At 40.0% G+C, this 17,478-nt stretch overlaps 1 protein-coding gene across 10 annotated transcripts in view; it reads right to left on the bottom strand.

The window, feature by feature from the left end:
• The window catches only part of LOC122550039 (sickle tail protein), a 720,789-nt gene that overhangs the window by 152,332 nt on the left and 550,979 nt on the right, over positions 1 to 17,478 (bottom strand). The gene's annotated exons all lie outside the window — the stretch shown is intronic.

The following is a 17,478-nucleotide window of genomic DNA, read 5'->3' as shown; positions in this document are numbered from 1 at the left end:
AAAACCCAATCCTGCAAAGTACATACATTAACACATCAAAAGCACAAGTACAACTATATTCTGGCAGGAAATCAAAGGCAGATGCCACTTTCAAGAAATTGTTATGGATGAACTCAACCAGCAAGACAAAACAATCCTGCAAAATTCTACAAGTAAATGTGATGAAGTGAAAGTAGCAAGGTAAAGCATTGAGCAAAAGTCACGTTCAAACCCTGTGGTCTGATCATTTCAGCTGTAGCTGTAAGACATTTTAAAATTAAAATAATTTGCACCAATTTTTCAAAAAGAAAAATCAGCTTCAGACAAAAATTAGAGCTATCCCTAAACTCAGCAGCCTTTACCTGCCTTTTAATCTGCTCAGGAACACCGAAGAGCTCCGGCTCATTATTTTCATTAGTAACTCCTGCAGTTACTAATGTGTAAACATTCGCATCAGACCAAGCTGTTCACATGAAAATTTATTTAGTTATCAGAGTATTGGGAAATAATATGAAAATAAAGTTGGGAGAAAATCCAAAGAGTCAGAGTCATTGAGGTCTACAGCATATGGACATGTCCTTGAGTCTGCTTCAGTCAAAAACCACTTAACAATTCTAATCCTTATTTTTCAGTATTTGACTCATAGCCGTGTATGGTTTGTACTGCAAATGTAAATCTAAATACTTTTAAAATGTTGAGAGTTTCTACAGCTACCAACCTTATAAACAGCAAGTTCCAGATTCCCACCAACCTCTGCAGGAAAAAATAATAGAAACATTGAAGATAGGAGCAGGAGGTGGCCATTTGGCCCTTTGGGCCTGCTCTGCCTTTCATCATGATAATGGCTGATGATCCAACTCAACAGCCGAATCCTGCTTTCTCCCCATAACCTTTGATCTCATTCACCCCAAGTGCTATATACTTAGCTGCCTCTTGAATATATTCAATGTTTTGGCATCAACTATTTCCTGTGGTAATGAATTCCGCAGGCTCACCACTCTTTGGCTGAAGAAATGTCTCCTTATTTCTGTCCTAAATGGCCCACCCCAAATTCTCAGACTGTTACCCCTGGTTCTAGACGCACCCACCATCAGGAACATTTGCCCTGCATCTACCCTAACCAGTCGTGCTAGAATTTTCTAAGTCTCGATGAGATCCCCCCTCAAGCATCTTGGTACATGTGACAATAAATTCAATTTAATTCAATACAAAACTCCAGAAGAAACAAACCTAATCTTGTCAATCTCTCCTCATATGTCAGTCCCGCCATGCCCAGAATTAGCCTGGTAAACCTTTAATGCACTCCCTCCAGAACAAGAGCATCCTTTCTTAGAAAAGGAGACCAAAATTGCACATAATATTCCAGGTGTGGCCTCACCAATGCCCTGAATACCTCAACAACACATCGCTGCTCCTGTACAGAACCTCTCGTAACGAAGGCGAACATATCATCTGCTGCACCTGCATGTTTACCCTCAGCGATTGGTACACAAGGACACCCAGGTCCTGCTGCACACTCCCCTCTCCCAATTTACAGCTATTCCGGTGGTAATCTGCCTCTTGTTTTTGCTCCCAAAGTGAATAACCTCACATTTATTAAAACTTACACTGCATCTGCCATTGGTTTGCCCACACACCCAATCTGTCCAGACCATGCTGAAGCATCTGCACATCCTCATCACAATTCACCCTCCCACCCAACTTGGTATCATCTACAAACTTTGAGGCTACATTTTGTTCCCTCATCCAAATCATCAAAATATATTGTGAATAGCTGGAGTCCCAGCACCAATCTCTGTGGCACCCTTCTAGTTACTGCCCACCAATTTGAAAAGGACCCAGTAATTCTTACTCAGTTTCCTCTCTGCCAACCAGTTTCCTACCCTTCTCACTTGCCCCAATCCCATGTGCTTCAGTCTTGCACAATAATCTCTTAGAATTCTCTTTATGTCCCTTGTAAACCTCCTGCCCCTTAAGTTTATGCCTCTGGAGCATAGTGCTCGTGCTCTGAACACTGACCTGCAATACCTGGGTTCAAGTCCCATCTGCTCTAGACATGTCTAATGACATTGCTGATCAGTTTGATGAGAAAATATCTCTCATATACTATCTTAACCTGTTCTGCTACCTTGGAGGAACTAGTGGACATGCTTACCAAGGTCTCTCCTAGGTGCTTCCTGATCTCACATGTATTTCCTTGCCTTGTTTGTCCTTCCAAGAACATCAGATTGAATTCCAATTTCTACTCATCAGTCCATCTGATCAGATGGCTAGATCCTGCTGCGTAATTTAAGACTAACATCCTCCACTCTCCACTAATTTTCAGATCATCCATGAACCTACTGTGACAGGCTCCCAGTCACAAAAACAGCCTCAACCATCACCCTCTGCTTCCTCAGTCAATTCTGGATCCAATCAGCTGGATTTCCTTGGATCACATGGGCTCTTACCTTCACTATCTTACTTCCATGTGGGACTTCAACAAAAGGCTTGCTGAAGTCCAAGTAGACTACATTAGATGTGTTGCCCTCATCTGTACACCTGGTCACCTTTTCAAAAAATTCAAATAACTTGGTCAGATAGGAACTCCCCTAAGCAAAACCAGCCAATACCCCATCCACCCCTTCCCATGACTACCACCTGCCCCAGTCTGACAGAGCCAACAGTAGCTGCATTGATCTATTCAGTCACCTATGGGCTCACACAGAGTGGAAGGGAGTCATCCTCTTCTGCGAGGAACCACTGATGGTTCGTGATTGGTAAGGAGATGAAGTGTTATGGGACGAGGCAGCAAAATAGGATCGAGAAATATATCAACCATGGTCAAAACGATGGAGCAGACTCAATTGGCCGAATGGCCTAATTCTGCTCCTTCTTTTTTTTTTTAAATATAGTCTACCTATGCCCTCTGATTCCACACACAATACTATGGTGATCCTAAATGGGCCCTACTCTATAACTAGCTGAAAATGTGTTGCTGGAAAAGCGCAGCAGGTCAGGCAGCATCCAGGGAACAGGAGAATCGACGTTTCGGGCATAAGCGCTTCTTCAGCCCGAAACGTCGATTCTCCTGTTCCCTGGATGCTACCTGAACGGTTGCGCTTTTCCAGCAACACATTTTCAGCTCTGATCTCCAGCATCTGCAGACCTCACTTTCGCCTACTCTATAACTAATCTAGTTATCCTCTTATTCTTAATGTTCTTCAAAATTAATTAGGATTTTCTTTTATTTTACCTTCCATTATTCTGTCATTCCCCCTTTTTGCTCTTCTGATTTCCTTTTTACATTTTCTCTTGCACATTCTATATTACTCAAGGGCTTCTGCTGTTTGCAGCCCTCAGTATCTGCTATAAACCTTCCTTTTCATCTTTATCCAATCCTGTATACCCCTTGATATCCAGGGGTCACTGGATTTGCTGGACCCACCTCCTTTTTATTCATTGGACCATGTTGACCCTATCTCCTTATTTCCTTCTGGACTGTGTCCTACTGTTCTGACACAGACTTACCCAAAAGTATCTGCTCCTAGTCCACTGTGGCCAAATCACACCTTATCTTATTAAAATCAGCCTTCACCCAGTTTAGAACTGTAATTGCAGGCCCATCCTGGTCTTTCTCCATGGTAATCTTAAATCTAACAGAGTTATGATCACTGTCTGCAAAATGCTTCCAGATTGATACTTCAACCACTTGCCTGGTTACATTATCTAAAATTACCATGACTTTGTTGGACCTTATTTAAAAAGGCTCTCCTGGATGCATTTTAAGCATTCTGATCCCTCAATCTTTCACCCTGTGACTACCCCAGCTAATGTCAAAGTTGAATTCCCTTACTACCTTATTACTTGTACACTTCTCAGAAATTTGTTTGCAGATCTGCACATCTCTCTCTCTCAGACTGCTAGGGAGCCTATATACACTGGATCAGTGGTGCTGGAAGAGCACAGCAATTCAGGCAGCATCCGACGAGCAGCAAAATCGACGTTTCGGGCAAAAGCCCTTCATCAGGAATAAAGGCAGAGAGCCTGAAGCGTGGAGAGATAAGCTAGAGGAGGGTAGGGGTGGGGAGAAAGTAGCACAGAGTACAATAGGTGAGTGGGGGAGGAGATGAAGGTGATAGGTCAGGGAGGAGAGGATGGAGTGGATAGGTGGAAAAGGAGCTAGGCAGGTCAGACAAGTCAAGGGGACAGTGCGGAGCTTGAAGTTTGAAACTAGGATGAGGTGGGGGAAGGGGAAATGAGGAAGCTGTTGAAGCCCACATTGATGCCCTGGGGTTGAAGTGTTCCGAGGCGGAAGATGAGGCGTTCTTCCTCCAGGCCTATATACACTCCCAACAATGTAACTGCTCCATTTTAGATCAGGTTCTACCCATATGTTTCATTTGAGAAGCTTTTGAGAAGTTACCCCTCCTCACTGCTGTGATCAATTCCCTGATCAATATCGACATACCCTCTACTTTGAACTCCTTCCCTGTCATACCTGACAATCCTTTATCCTGGAATATTGTGCAGCCAATTCCGCCCCTCTCTCAACCAGGTCTCAGAGATAGCAATTACATCATACCAGCATGTTTTAATTAGTGTCTCATTTGCCTTTAAAACAAATGCAGCAAACCTTTTATTAACTGACACTTACAGAACCAGAAGTGTGCCATTTGATCAAATAATAAATCAAATCAGTCCATATAATCAATGGAAAGCACACACTACATAATAGAAATGTAATGCAGAGCGTACATACACTGATATACTTTACTTACAGAATAAATTACTTAAATAACAATGCAACTTTGCGTTAAATACTTACCAGCAGAGAGCTTTCTTACTTGCACCCTCAACTGACTACTCAGACATCACGGAGTCTGCGATAATACAGTAAACCTCAGGTATTTCAGATATAATGTTTGTCAGTTTGAAGGATAATGACATGGATGCGAACATTGGTGGAATGATTAGTAAATCCACATTATAGGAAGGACATGGAAGTTTTGGAAAGGGTTCAGAGGAGATTTACTAGGATATTGCCTGGTATGGACGGAAGGACTTTTGAGGAAAGGCCGAGGTACTTTAGGCTGTGTGCTTAAGAGAGGACTTTGAGACGTGACTTAATTGAGACAGAAACAGAGGGTTAGATAATTGAGACAGAAACAATCAGAGGGTTAGATAGACAGTGAGAGCCTTTTTGCCATGGATGGTGATGGCTAGCATGAAGGGACGTAGCTTTAAATTGAGGGATGGCAGATATAGGACAGATGTCAGAGGTAGTTTCGTTACTCAAAAGGGGTGAGCAACAGTCATAGACCCCCCAATTTTAGGGCATTTAAATGCTCATATGGATGAAAATGAAATAGTGCAGTTGAGATTGGCTTCAGTTTGGTTCCACAGGCAACATGGAGGGCCGAAGGGCCTGTACTGCGCTGTAACGTTCTATGTTGTTTGTAGATGACACCAAAGTTGGTAGTATAGGGGGATAGCAAAGAAAGTTACCTCAAGAGTACAATGAGGCCTTGATCAGATGGGCAAGTGGACTGAGGAGTGGCAGATGGAGTCCAAGGCATAGGTTTAAGGTGAGAGGGGAAAAGATTTAAAATGGATGTAAGGGGCAACATTTTCATGCAGAGGTTGGTGTGTATGGAATGAGCTGCCAGAGGAAGTGGAGGCTGGTACAATTGCTACATTTAAAAAGCATCTCAATAGGTATATGTTTAGGAAGTGTTTAGATGAATATGGGCCAAGTGCTGTGAAAACGGGAATAGATTAACTTAGGATATTGGATCGGCATGAATGAGTTGGACTGAAGGGTCTGTTTCCATGTTGTATATCTGAGTCTATGAATGTAAGATGCTGCACTTTGGTAAGACAAATCAGGGTAGGACTTATATACTTAATGGTAGGGTCCTGGGGATTGTTGCTGAACAAAAGGACTTTAGTTCCTTGAAAGTATAGTTGCAGGTAGATAGGATAGTGAAGGCAGCATTTGGTAAGCTTGCCTTTATTGGTCAGTGCACTGGAGTATAAGAGTTGGGATGTCATATTACATCTGTACACGACATCAGTTAGGCCACTTTTGGAATACTGCGTGCAATTCTGGTCTCCCTATGATAGAAAGGATGTTGGGAAACTCAAAATGGTTCAGAAAAGACTTACAAGGATGTTGCCAGGGTTGGAGGATTTGAGCTATAGGAAGAGGTTGAGTAGCTAGGGCTGTTTTCCCTGGAGCATCAGAGGCTGAAGGGTAATCTTGCTGAAGTTAATGAAATCATGAGGGGCTTGGATAGGGTAAATAACCAAAGTCTTTCACCCCAGGTAGTTTCAAAACTAGAGGGCATAATCTTAAGGTGGGAGGGAAAAGATTTAAAAGGGACCTAAAGGGCAACATCTTCACACAGACAGTGGTGCATGTATGGAATGAGCTCCCGGGGTGGTGGTAGAGGCTGGTATAACAACATTTAAAAAGCATCTGGATGGGTATATGAATATTTTACTCAAATATTTACAATTTTGCCTGCATTAAGTGACACTACATTTCAGATAATAGCTTGATTGACTGCAGACCATTTTAGGAATGCCCCAAAAGATAAGAAATAGCATGTTTGACTTATTTTCCTACTTTTAGGATTGAAGATAATCCTCCCCAAAACCTGGTTAAGAGTCCACAATCATCCCTAACAGCAGAAAAATAAATCCCAAGTCAGCCAGTTTACAGATGTTTCCATAGTTGTTGGTGGTTTTGACATATTAGGTACCATGACTCAGTGTGCAAAACAGTGATGACCAGCACAATTCCTCAAGTTGCCCAGACAACAGTGTAAAAGTTTACTCTAATAAGCTCATTAGCAAATATGATCTCTGCCCCATTTCAGTCTCCTGACTTGAGAAGAAATATTCCAGCTGCAATCTCATGTTACCAGATCTTAAAGATATTTAGATGTGAACATTATTCTTAATTGTTTTGTAAATTAGTACAAAGTATCTGGGCTAGATTTGACACCATTTATATTTAGCACACCTTTGTTCAGGTAATGCAACTATTTATACAAATTCTAATCCACTTTACTGATTACACCATCCCATCCCCTTCCCTCACCATGATCCCAAACCAAACATTTGGGTTGATTTTCCCTCAATCTCTTGTTTCTGTATTTCCCCAATACTCTCAATCTCACTATGCTACTGGACCTTGAACTGAGGTTCGAATCCTATATCGTCTCCATCACTCAGTTCTGTTTACCAAACAAACCATTAACGTTTTAAGAAATTTGAACTTCTACTGAAGAGCTGAAAGGACAACTCAAATTTCACATTAAAAGATGTCTACCATAAAAAAAAGCAAACTTAAGGCAACATTAGCTTAACATTGCAGTAAGCAACTTGCATTCTAAATTACAGAAACTATCCTATTTTTAACATTGAAACGGACCAAAAATCTGCTGCTGCAGTTATTCTTTACTTTCCTGCAAATCATAGTCTAATGTCCTGGAAAGCAAATCTTAACTCTTCAGGTATTTTTCCCCAATTCCTTAATCAGCCTGGCAACTCTTAAATCCAAAGCTGGCTATCAGTGCAAGAAAATGCTAAGATTCCTCCAAGTAGCTAAAGCTAGACAGATTTTCCAGTCTTTTAAATCTTCATAAACTTGGCCACTTCAATCTGAGCATGCACTTCCATCCACATGGTAAACCATAAAGACTGGCTGGCTCACTCACTCTTCCCTAAAACCTGGAATACTGATTTGTCAATGAAATTCAGTGATATCCTCTCAGAAGACTATGCAGTCCAATAGTATCTTACGTATGCCTAGTTCTAGATTCTCCAAGAGAAAACATATTCCCCACATTCACCTGGTCAAGTCCCCTCAGGATCCTTCTGTTTCAATTAAGTCATCTTCGACTCTATGCTCCAGGGGACTCAGGCCTGCCTGTCTGGTATTTCCTCATCCCAGGTAATAGTCTAGTAAATTTTCTGAATAGCTTCCAACACTTGTAAGGACTGTGCCCTGTACTGCACGATACTCTAGATGCAGTCTTACATTGCCCTGTATACCAACATCGACGAACTGACCACCTATCAAAGGCTGTGATGGCCTGGGCACATCATCCGCTTGATGAACACGAGACTCCCCAAGCTGGTGCTCTACTCCCAACTTCAAAATGGCATGTGAGCCCCAGATGGACAGAGGAAGTGCTTCAGTGATACCCTCAAGGTCTCACTGACAAAGTGCAGCATGCCCAGTGACACCTAGAAATCACTGGTCCAAGACCATCCAAAAAGTAGAGGAGCAGCATCTGGGAAGGTATGGAGTATCTCAAGACATGCTGTTGACAAAAAGTGGAAGCCAGGTGTAAATAACAGAAGGGGTACACAGCCACTCCAATGCTCTACCCACCCCTTCCCAACACCACCTGCCCCAAATGTAACAGAGCCTACAGAAGCTGCATCGATCTGTATAGCTACCGGTGGCCTTATCCTGAATTGAGAGAGTCATCGCCAATGGGAGGGGACTGCCAATGACAACTGATTGTATAACTGAAGCATAACTCCCCATCCTTGCACTAACTCCCCTCACAATAAAAAAATCAGTTAGTTTTACTGATTATTTTCTATACTTGCATACAATCCTATTAGAACACTTACACCCCTCTGCATTTCAGACCTCTGCAACCTCTCAACATTTAGATAATAGGCATCTTTATTATTCTTCATTCCAAAATAAATGATTTCCCATTTTTCTACACTGATCTCCATTTGCCAGATCTGTGTCTATCCAACCTATTGTTAAGACCTTTATTTTTATTTTTGGTTTGGAACTGTGAGCTGCAGTTGAAAATTGAACTTTTAACTTTGAGCAGCAACTTGCATTAAAAACAGAGCAAACCCCCAAACTGATGTTTGTTTATGAGAACTGGCCTGGAAAGATAATTGCAGGTTAATTACTGTCCAAAGAACACGACAAGTGTTTTGGCTCAGACATTCCAGACTCAGAGCTGGCAATGATTGGTCAATCAAGGTCAGGTTGGTGCTGGCCAGCCAATTACACAACATTAGTAGAAGTGAGGAAAAAGAAAAGTGAACCAGTTCTGACTGCGATTTTGAAGCCATGAATGTGCCTTACAAAAGCTTCTGGATAGTTCTGCTGTGTTTTGCTCTTTATTTGGTTTTCACTGCAGTTGTCTACTCGTTAGTTGTTTGAATAAGAAAGTACCCCTCTAAGCAGTGGTGAATAATCCTGGAAAGCTACAGTTTTGCATGAATTGACTTTGGAATTCAATCATAACCTAGAGTTTGAAACAAAACTACAGGAGAAACTCAGGTCTGGCAGCATCTGCAGAGAGAAAGCACAGTTAAGTTTTTGAGTTCAGTGACCCTTCTTCAGAACTCTAAGGGTGACTGGACTTGAAATATCAACTCTGTCAGATGCATTGAGGTTCCCCACCAGTTTCTGGTTCTGTTACAGATCTTCAACATCTACTGTTCTTTATTCTACTTTAACACCTAGAGTGATTTACTGCAGAATTTGGATAGCATGTCATCAGAAAGCAGGTTAGTACACTTCCTCTAGTGAATGCTTCTAAAAATTATTTACTATTTCAATTAATTGGTTTATTTAACTTATCCAAGTATTTTCACCTGCTTGCAGGAAGCAAAGAACAACTGCTTCATTACTTCACATTTATAATGTCTTTGATTTGTTGGTTAAAAGTCACAGTTTACAGAAACTGGTGAAGGGAAATAAACTGGCTTCCTTCAGGGTCGCAAAGAATTAATGGAGCTTTTCCTTTTCAGAGGTCTGGTGGCTTCTGCACAAACATTTATACTCACAAATGATTCAACTGTCTGGGAGGCAGAAGGCTTTTATGTTTGATAAGTGGTCACCATAACACAGATTAATCAGCTACATCTTGCCTGCCAAATCTTACTTTGTATACATCTGCTAACTTCAGCACCATCTGCAGTCCTTCCCCCAGAACTGCAGCAAGCAAAGGTCTGAACAGCATTTAAAAGTTAGTTTTTAAAAAGCAAGTCCATCAACAGTCCTTGGTTTTCAAAACAATTCTTTTCCCATTTCAATTCACAATCAAAAATAGAGAATATACAAAGTAATGGTCTTCACGGCCTTTAATTTAAAAAAAAAATCTGTCTAATAGTGACCATGTAACTAGGTTAATTGTTGTAAATACCCATTTGATTTGCTAGTATCCTTCGGGGAAGGAAATGTACTATCCTTACCTGGTCTGGTCTGCATGCAACTCCAGACCCAATACTAAAATCCCTCTGAAATAGCCCAAACAAGCCACTGAGTTCAAGGGGCAATTAGAGAAAGGCAATGAATGCAGATCCTGTCATAAATAGCCAAACCCATGAAGAAATATTGAGAAAAAAAAAACTGATCGCCCTGGACTGACAACTTGATTCTCCTGTTAGGAGCAAACTGCTTTTCTTATAAATTCAACTTTGGATATTTCTGACTGAAGACAAAAGCTAATCCAATGGCCTCGGAGCTGTTGTAAACTTAGTATTCATTTTCCTTCTATTAGCACCATCGTATCCGGTCAGACATCTGACTGAAGTCACATGCCTTACTAGAAATGACATATTTAGGTCACTGTTCTAAATGACTGACCCTTTTAAAAACAAAACAAAAATCACCTTCACAGTTGACCAAAACCTATCTGCTCATTTTTAACATCCAAATTATATACAAAATAAAGTTTTTATAGTTACTTCTACACTCAGCTATTCCAATGCTGGCTGACCGCCCACACATCACCTTCACACTTAAAATCATTCAAAACTCTGCTCCTAGTATTTTAACACACTGCAAGTCCTGTTTCCTTGTGGCTTTAGCGGTCTTCATTTAAAAATTCTTATTCTTATTTTCAAATCCCTCCATGACATCGCTTGTTGCAATCTCTGCATTCACATCCAAACTCAATATTCACCAAGGTATCTGCACTCTTCACTGTAACCCTGTGTGCATTTCCAGTGTAACTGCTCCACTAATGGTATCCATTCTGTTAGTTGCCCATGAGCTAAGCTCTGGAATTCCATATCTACTTTACTTTGTCTCATTTAAGATACTTACAACTAGCTTCTTGACCAAGCAACCAATATCATACAGCTCAGGTGATGTCATGTTTTGTTTTACAATGCTCCTGAAAGGCATCATGGGATGTTTTATTACATTAAAAAAATGCTAACAATAACAACAGTGACTTGAATAATATCCAGGATCTTCTTGATACTTGTATCCTTACAAACCAGTTCAAACAGATTCCTATTATAGAGTGAGGGATGTACAGCATGGAAACTGACCCTTTGGTCCAACCAGTCCCTGCTGACCAGATATCCCAACCCAACCTAGTCCCACCTGCCAGCACCCAGCCCATATCCCTCCAAACTCTTCCTATTCATATACCCATCCAAATGCCTCCAAAATGTTGCAATTGTACCAGCCTCCACCACTTCCTCTGGCAGCTCATTCAATATACTTACCACCCTCTGCGTGAAAAAGTTGCTCCTTAGGTCTCTTTTATATCTTTCCCCTCTCACCCTAAACCTATGCCCTCTCTAGTTCTGGACTCCCCCACCCCAAGGAAAAGACTTTGTTTATTTATCTTATCTATGCCTCTCATAATTTTGTAAACCTCTATAAGGTCACCCCTCACCCTCCGGTGCTCCAGGGAAAACAGCACCAGCCTGTTCAGCCTCTCCCTGTAGCTCAGATCCTCCAACCCTGGCAACATCCTTGTAAATCTTTTCTGAACCCTTTCAAGTTTCACAACATCTTTCCGAAATGAAGGAGACCAGAATTGCACGCAATAGTCCAACAATGGCCTAACCAATGTCCTGTACAGCCGCAACATGACCTCCCAACTCCTGTACTCAATACTCTGACCAATAAAGGAAAGCATACCAAACGCCTTCTTCACTATCCTATCTACCTGCGACTCCACTTTCAAGGAGCTCCGAACCTGCACTCCAAGGTCTCTTTGTTCAGGAACACTGCCCAGGATCTTACCATTAAGTGTATAAGTCCTGCTAAGATTTGCTTTCCCAAAATGCAGCACCTCACATTTATCTGAATTAAACTCCATCTGTCACTTCTCAGCCCTTCTTTTGAGCTGTCGTTCCTTTTCCAATTTAATTGTGCCATTCATCTGAAGAATTCTTGTATAGTTTACATGTATTTTTCTTGCCTATCTTTTCATCTTGTATGTTCATTAGTGTGGTTTATAGAAACGTTTTACTTTTTAACCAAGTATTTCCTAGTTTGTTACTTTTACTTCTTCCCTCAAGAATTCTATTTTGTTTACAATCAGCCTCATCATCAAATCCTTTCATTTCACTCTATCTCAGTCTGAAGAAAATGTCAATCAAACCTACTTATTCATATTGGCAATTAAAAAAATTAATGGAATAGATCCACTAGCCTGGGTTCACATTGGAGCAGGCAAAACAAACCCTTTCAGTCCAGTAGCAAACGCTATCCAAAGAACTATACTGCACATCAGATCTGATTGTGGATAGTTTCAGAGACAATTTAAATCTTTGCTCATCAGCTTGGCCATAGTATACTTATATGGAGATCAAATCAAGTGTTAAGGCTTACTGAAATTAGAGTACTTGCCAATTTACCCAGGCCAAAAATTCAGGTACTTTCCAATTTACACAGGCCCAAAACAGAATATAGCAACTCCAAATTCCTCATCGTGTGATAACCTCACAGCACAACTGGTTATGTGCAAGCACGAAATCTCCAATACACATTCTAAGGATAATATATCCCAATGTACCTGGCTCAGAGTATGAAACTCAGTTATTCCTCACAGTTTGATTATAATTATTTTACTCAACATCACAGGCAACAGATTATTTCTCATCTGTAATGAGAAGCCTTGGCTTCAGTTCAATTTCAGAAGAGTCATAGTGTTCAAAGAGATGATATTCAAGGTAAAGGACATCAAATCTGTTCAAATACGTCTATGCTTTTGAAATTCAGATATTTTCACATAAATAATGTAGAAATATTTAGGACTTTGTCATCTAAAAAGTTGACAAAATACTTTTAAGCTGTGAATATCTGACAGGATTCTAAACATTCAAATTATGATTAAAACAACCATTATTTTGCAGAATGCATAGCTAGGTGTCCAGTGATTAGAATCTGTTTCATATTGGGTTGAGTAATGCTGTGTCATTTCATAACAAATAGACAGCCTTCTGATAATCTTCCTATATGTTGTTCATAACATTCATAACTTACTTTAAAAACCTTAGTGGACAGTATTGGATTTCACAATTTTTTATATTAAAGTAGCAAAAATTAATCTCAATTTTCCTTTCTGGGTGCTCATGACTTAAACTAAGCTCAATTATGCAAGGAGATAAAAAGAGGAAAAGGGTTTCCTACGGAGGAAAATTAATTAATTCTTAATTTTGGTCAAGTACATATCAGAATAGATTTTGGTGTTTGTCTCTAATTTAAACTACTTACGTCAACGATAGATGTTAAAAAGCAGATATTACATGTCACTGCAAATAGAACTCCTGTCTACAAAGTGGGAGACAGAAATCAGTAAGCTACAGGATGGTTCCTCTAACATTAGTCACAGGAAAATGCTGGAATCTAATCTTAAGGATGTTAAAGCAGGGGTGCTTATTGAAACAAAATCAGGCAGAGTCAACATGGTTTTGTGAAAGGGAAACGGAGCTTGACAAATTTATTAAGAGCACTTTGAAGTAGTTACAAGCAAAATGTAAAAATGGTGTACTTGAAGGCATTTGACTAGATGCCACACCAAACGTTACTAAACAGAACAAGAGCTTGTGGTATAGAGGATAACATGTTACCATGGAGAGAAGATTGACTCTTGTTTCTTGTTAGCTAACCAGAGTGTTAATTTGAGTCAGAATAAGTTGGCAAGATGTAATAAGTAGAATGCCACAGGCATCAGGGGATTCAACAATTTACAATCAATATCAACAGCATGGATAGGATAAATAGACAAATTCTTTTCCCTGGGGTTGAGTCGTCCAGAACTAGAGGGCATTGATTTAGGGTGAGGGGGGAAAAAAGATATAAAAGAGACCTAAGCGGCAACGTTTTCACACAGAGGGTGAAATGTGCATGGAATGAGCTGCCAGAGGTGGTGATGGAGGCTGGTACAATTGCAACATTTAAAAGGCAGCTGGATGGATATATGAATATGAAGGGCTTGGAGGAATACGGGCCAGGTGCTGGCAGGTGGGACTAGATTGGGTTGGGATATCTGGTCAGCATGGACAAGTTGGACCGAAGGGTCTGCTTCCATGCTGTACATCTCTATGACCCTATAACTTTGCTGACTGAGTGGCAACTAAACTGGCTGACGACAAAGTAGAAAAGTAAGTTATGAAGAGGACATCAGAAGTCTACAAGGTGAGTTAGAAAGATTGAGTGAGTGAGCAAAGATTTGATAGTGAAGTAATATATGGGAAATGTGAACTTGCTCTCACTTTGGCAGGAAGAATAGAAAAGAAAAATTAAAATTGGAGATACTGCAGAACTGAGGTGCAAAGGAATCTGGATATCCTGGAGCATGAATCAGAAAAAGTGAGCATGCAGATGCGGCAAGTGATTTGGAAAGCTGCTATTTATTACAAGGACAATTGGATACAAAAGTAGGATGCTGTACAGGGCAATGAAAACACAACTTGAATAAAGTATACAATTTTGTTGCCTTATTTAAGAAAGGATATTTTTGCATTTGAAGCAGTGTGGAGAAGGTCCATTCCTGTTATGTGGGAAATGTTGAGCAGGTTGTGCTTCTATCCAGTGGAGCTCAGAAGAATGAGAAGTGATTTTATTGAAACGCACAAAATCCTGATGAGACTTCACATGGTAGATGCTGAAAGAATAATTTCCTATCTGGGTTGCCAGAACTAAGGGGGAACAGTTTAAAAATAAGCAGAATCTCATTTAATACTGAGATGAGAATTTGTTTTTGAGGAAGCAGAAACTAGAAATTCTTTTTCCAGTGATTAGTGGAAGGGCAGAGGATCGTTGAATATTTTAAGACAGCGGTAGATAGATTTCCTAGTTAGTAGGTTCTAGATTAGAGTGGTGCTGGAAAAGCACAGCAGTTCAGGCAGCATCCAAGGAACAGGGAAATCGACATTTCAGGCAAAAGCCCTTCATCAGGGCTAGATTTCCTAGTTAGTCAAAAATACAAGGATATTGGAGGTAGGCAAGAAAGTGAAGGTGAGATCATCAGACCAACCATGACCTTGTCAAATAGCACAGTAATCTTGAAGGGCCAAATGATGAATTCTTGCCATTAACGTGTACATGTGAGTGTACAGATTACGTATTAAAACACAGAATGAATTTCCCAACCAGCCAGTTCAAATTCTCCAACATACTTTCTGAAAAAAACTGCAATCCATGATTTTCATTGTGAGCATGCATTTCTGTATCTATAGAGTTAACCCTGTAAATTAGAAATACAGAGCAGATTAGAGGACACAATATGCATCAGAAGAGGTTCACTTAGTTGTCAAGAACATGGAGTTGGACATCCAAAACTTTGTTACAACTTGTGCAGCTTCTAGAGCTTGGCAATATCATGGTGAGAAGCTGAAGGATTTGCAAATAGGCAACAGGAAATGAATGAAACAAGAAACTATGAAAATAATTCGAGCAATTGAGAAGGATTGGATAAAGGTTGGAAAAATGGCTGCACCAGAACAAAGAGTCTCAAGGCTTAGCAATGCCTCCCGAAAGTAGGAGGTAGTCTTTTGGTTTTGTTACATTTTGCTGGGAATCTTGGAATTTGGCAAGACTGCAGCGCAGACAGTTTGTCAATACTGTGAACACAGAAAAGTGAGGTAAGTATTCCATGGGATCCAGCAGTAGTGATGGCCTAGTGGTTTTATTGCTGGACTGTTAAATCCAGAGACCCAGCTAATATTCTAGGGATCCAGGTTTGGATTCTACCAAGACAAATGGTGGAACCTGAATTCAGTAAAAATCTGGAATTAAGAGCCCAATGATGACCATGAATCCATTGTCAATTTTTAGAGGTTCACTAATGTCGATTAGAAAAGGAAACTGCCATTCTTACCTGGTCTGGGGTGCCTGTGACACCAGACCCACAGCAATTTGGTTAACACTTAACTAGCCTCTGGGCCAATAGGGATGGGCAATAAATGCTGGCCTAGCCAGTGATCCCCTCATCACGTGAATGATTAAAGGAAAAGATCTAGGAGCTTTGTAGGGGAATGAAGAGGAACAATTTCAAAATTGGACTTTTTTTTGTGAAAAATTGTATAAATAAATTATTTTGAAAGACACCACTAGGAATGGGGGACCAGAGTATGGGATCACGGACAGCTTTCATAAAATACATACACAACTCTAGCTCAAGCTATTCTTAAATCAGAAATGTTTCCTCAAAAAAATTTCTCAATTTCATCCTTGAGACAGTTTCTATCAAGTGCTGCAGAATGAAAGGGGAAAAGAGAGAGATGACCAACTTCAGTGAAGGAATTTGTTTTGTAAGTTGTATTCCCTTTAGCAAGAGAACTTAATTAAGCTTAACAAACTTAGAAACAATCAGACATCAAGCAAAAGAAACAATCTGAGAACCAAACAGAAAATATATTCATATATTTCATAGTAGTTTCTTTGAAATCACTTTACAGTTTTCCATTTTACTGGGAGGTCCAGGGACTCAAATGCAAAATTGTACTTAATAAAGTCCAGATTTTCTTTTTGAAAGGCTGATGCCTGAAGCTGAAAACTTAGGAGGATACTAAAAATAAATGAAAGAATTCCACATTTAAATATGACAATGTTGTTGCGAAGAAATGTTTAATATGCAGTAATTAAGTATTACTTTGGACATTTTAAAGAATTTAACTGCTGAGGGGAAAACAATGAAGACAAAAGGCAGTTGTGCGCGCAATATGGTTCTTTCCTTTTAGATTCTCCTAATTGGCCATTTAGATCTGATTATTTTCAGCTCTTAAATGGTTTCTCAATGGCAATTTTTTAAAGGCAGTTCTCACATTTACAAACCTCCTCTACCACTAATTGATTTGTGCTTTATTTTGAGCTGTGGGTAGAATAGCACAATAGAGAAATTGAAGAAAACAACAAATTGTGCACTATATGCAAGTCTTCAAATTGCATCAATTAACCTACCATGGAATTACACTAGGAGTCATGGAACAAATTTGACCTTCAAAACAATCAGAGTTAGAGATTAATTGGACAATGACAAGCATATGAATTTTAGAGATGATGATTTGAAGGTTGCAGCATAAGGAAGAGTACCCTTTGAAGGATTTTGTGGTGCAGTGGTAGTGCCCCTACCTCGGGTTCTGCTTCAGACACGTGTAATAACATCTCTGAACAGTCTAACTAGGTAATATCACCTAAGCCTTGAAGTCACTACTAATTGTCCTAGACTTTTAAACTCCTTTTATACAAAGAGTTGATTTTACTTATTGTACTAT

This window comes from Chiloscyllium plagiosum, unplaced genomic scaffold, assembly GCF_037043375.1.
Source record: "Chiloscyllium plagiosum isolate Xiang-an unplaced genomic scaffold, Cpla_swu_hap1 HiC_scaffold_5, whole genome shotgun sequence".
NCBI lineage: Eukaryota > Metazoa > Chordata > Chondrichthyes > Orectolobiformes > Hemiscylliidae > Chiloscyllium > Chiloscyllium plagiosum.
Note: the sequence above shows the minus strand (reverse complement) of the source record. Positions and strands in the feature narration are given on the sequence as shown.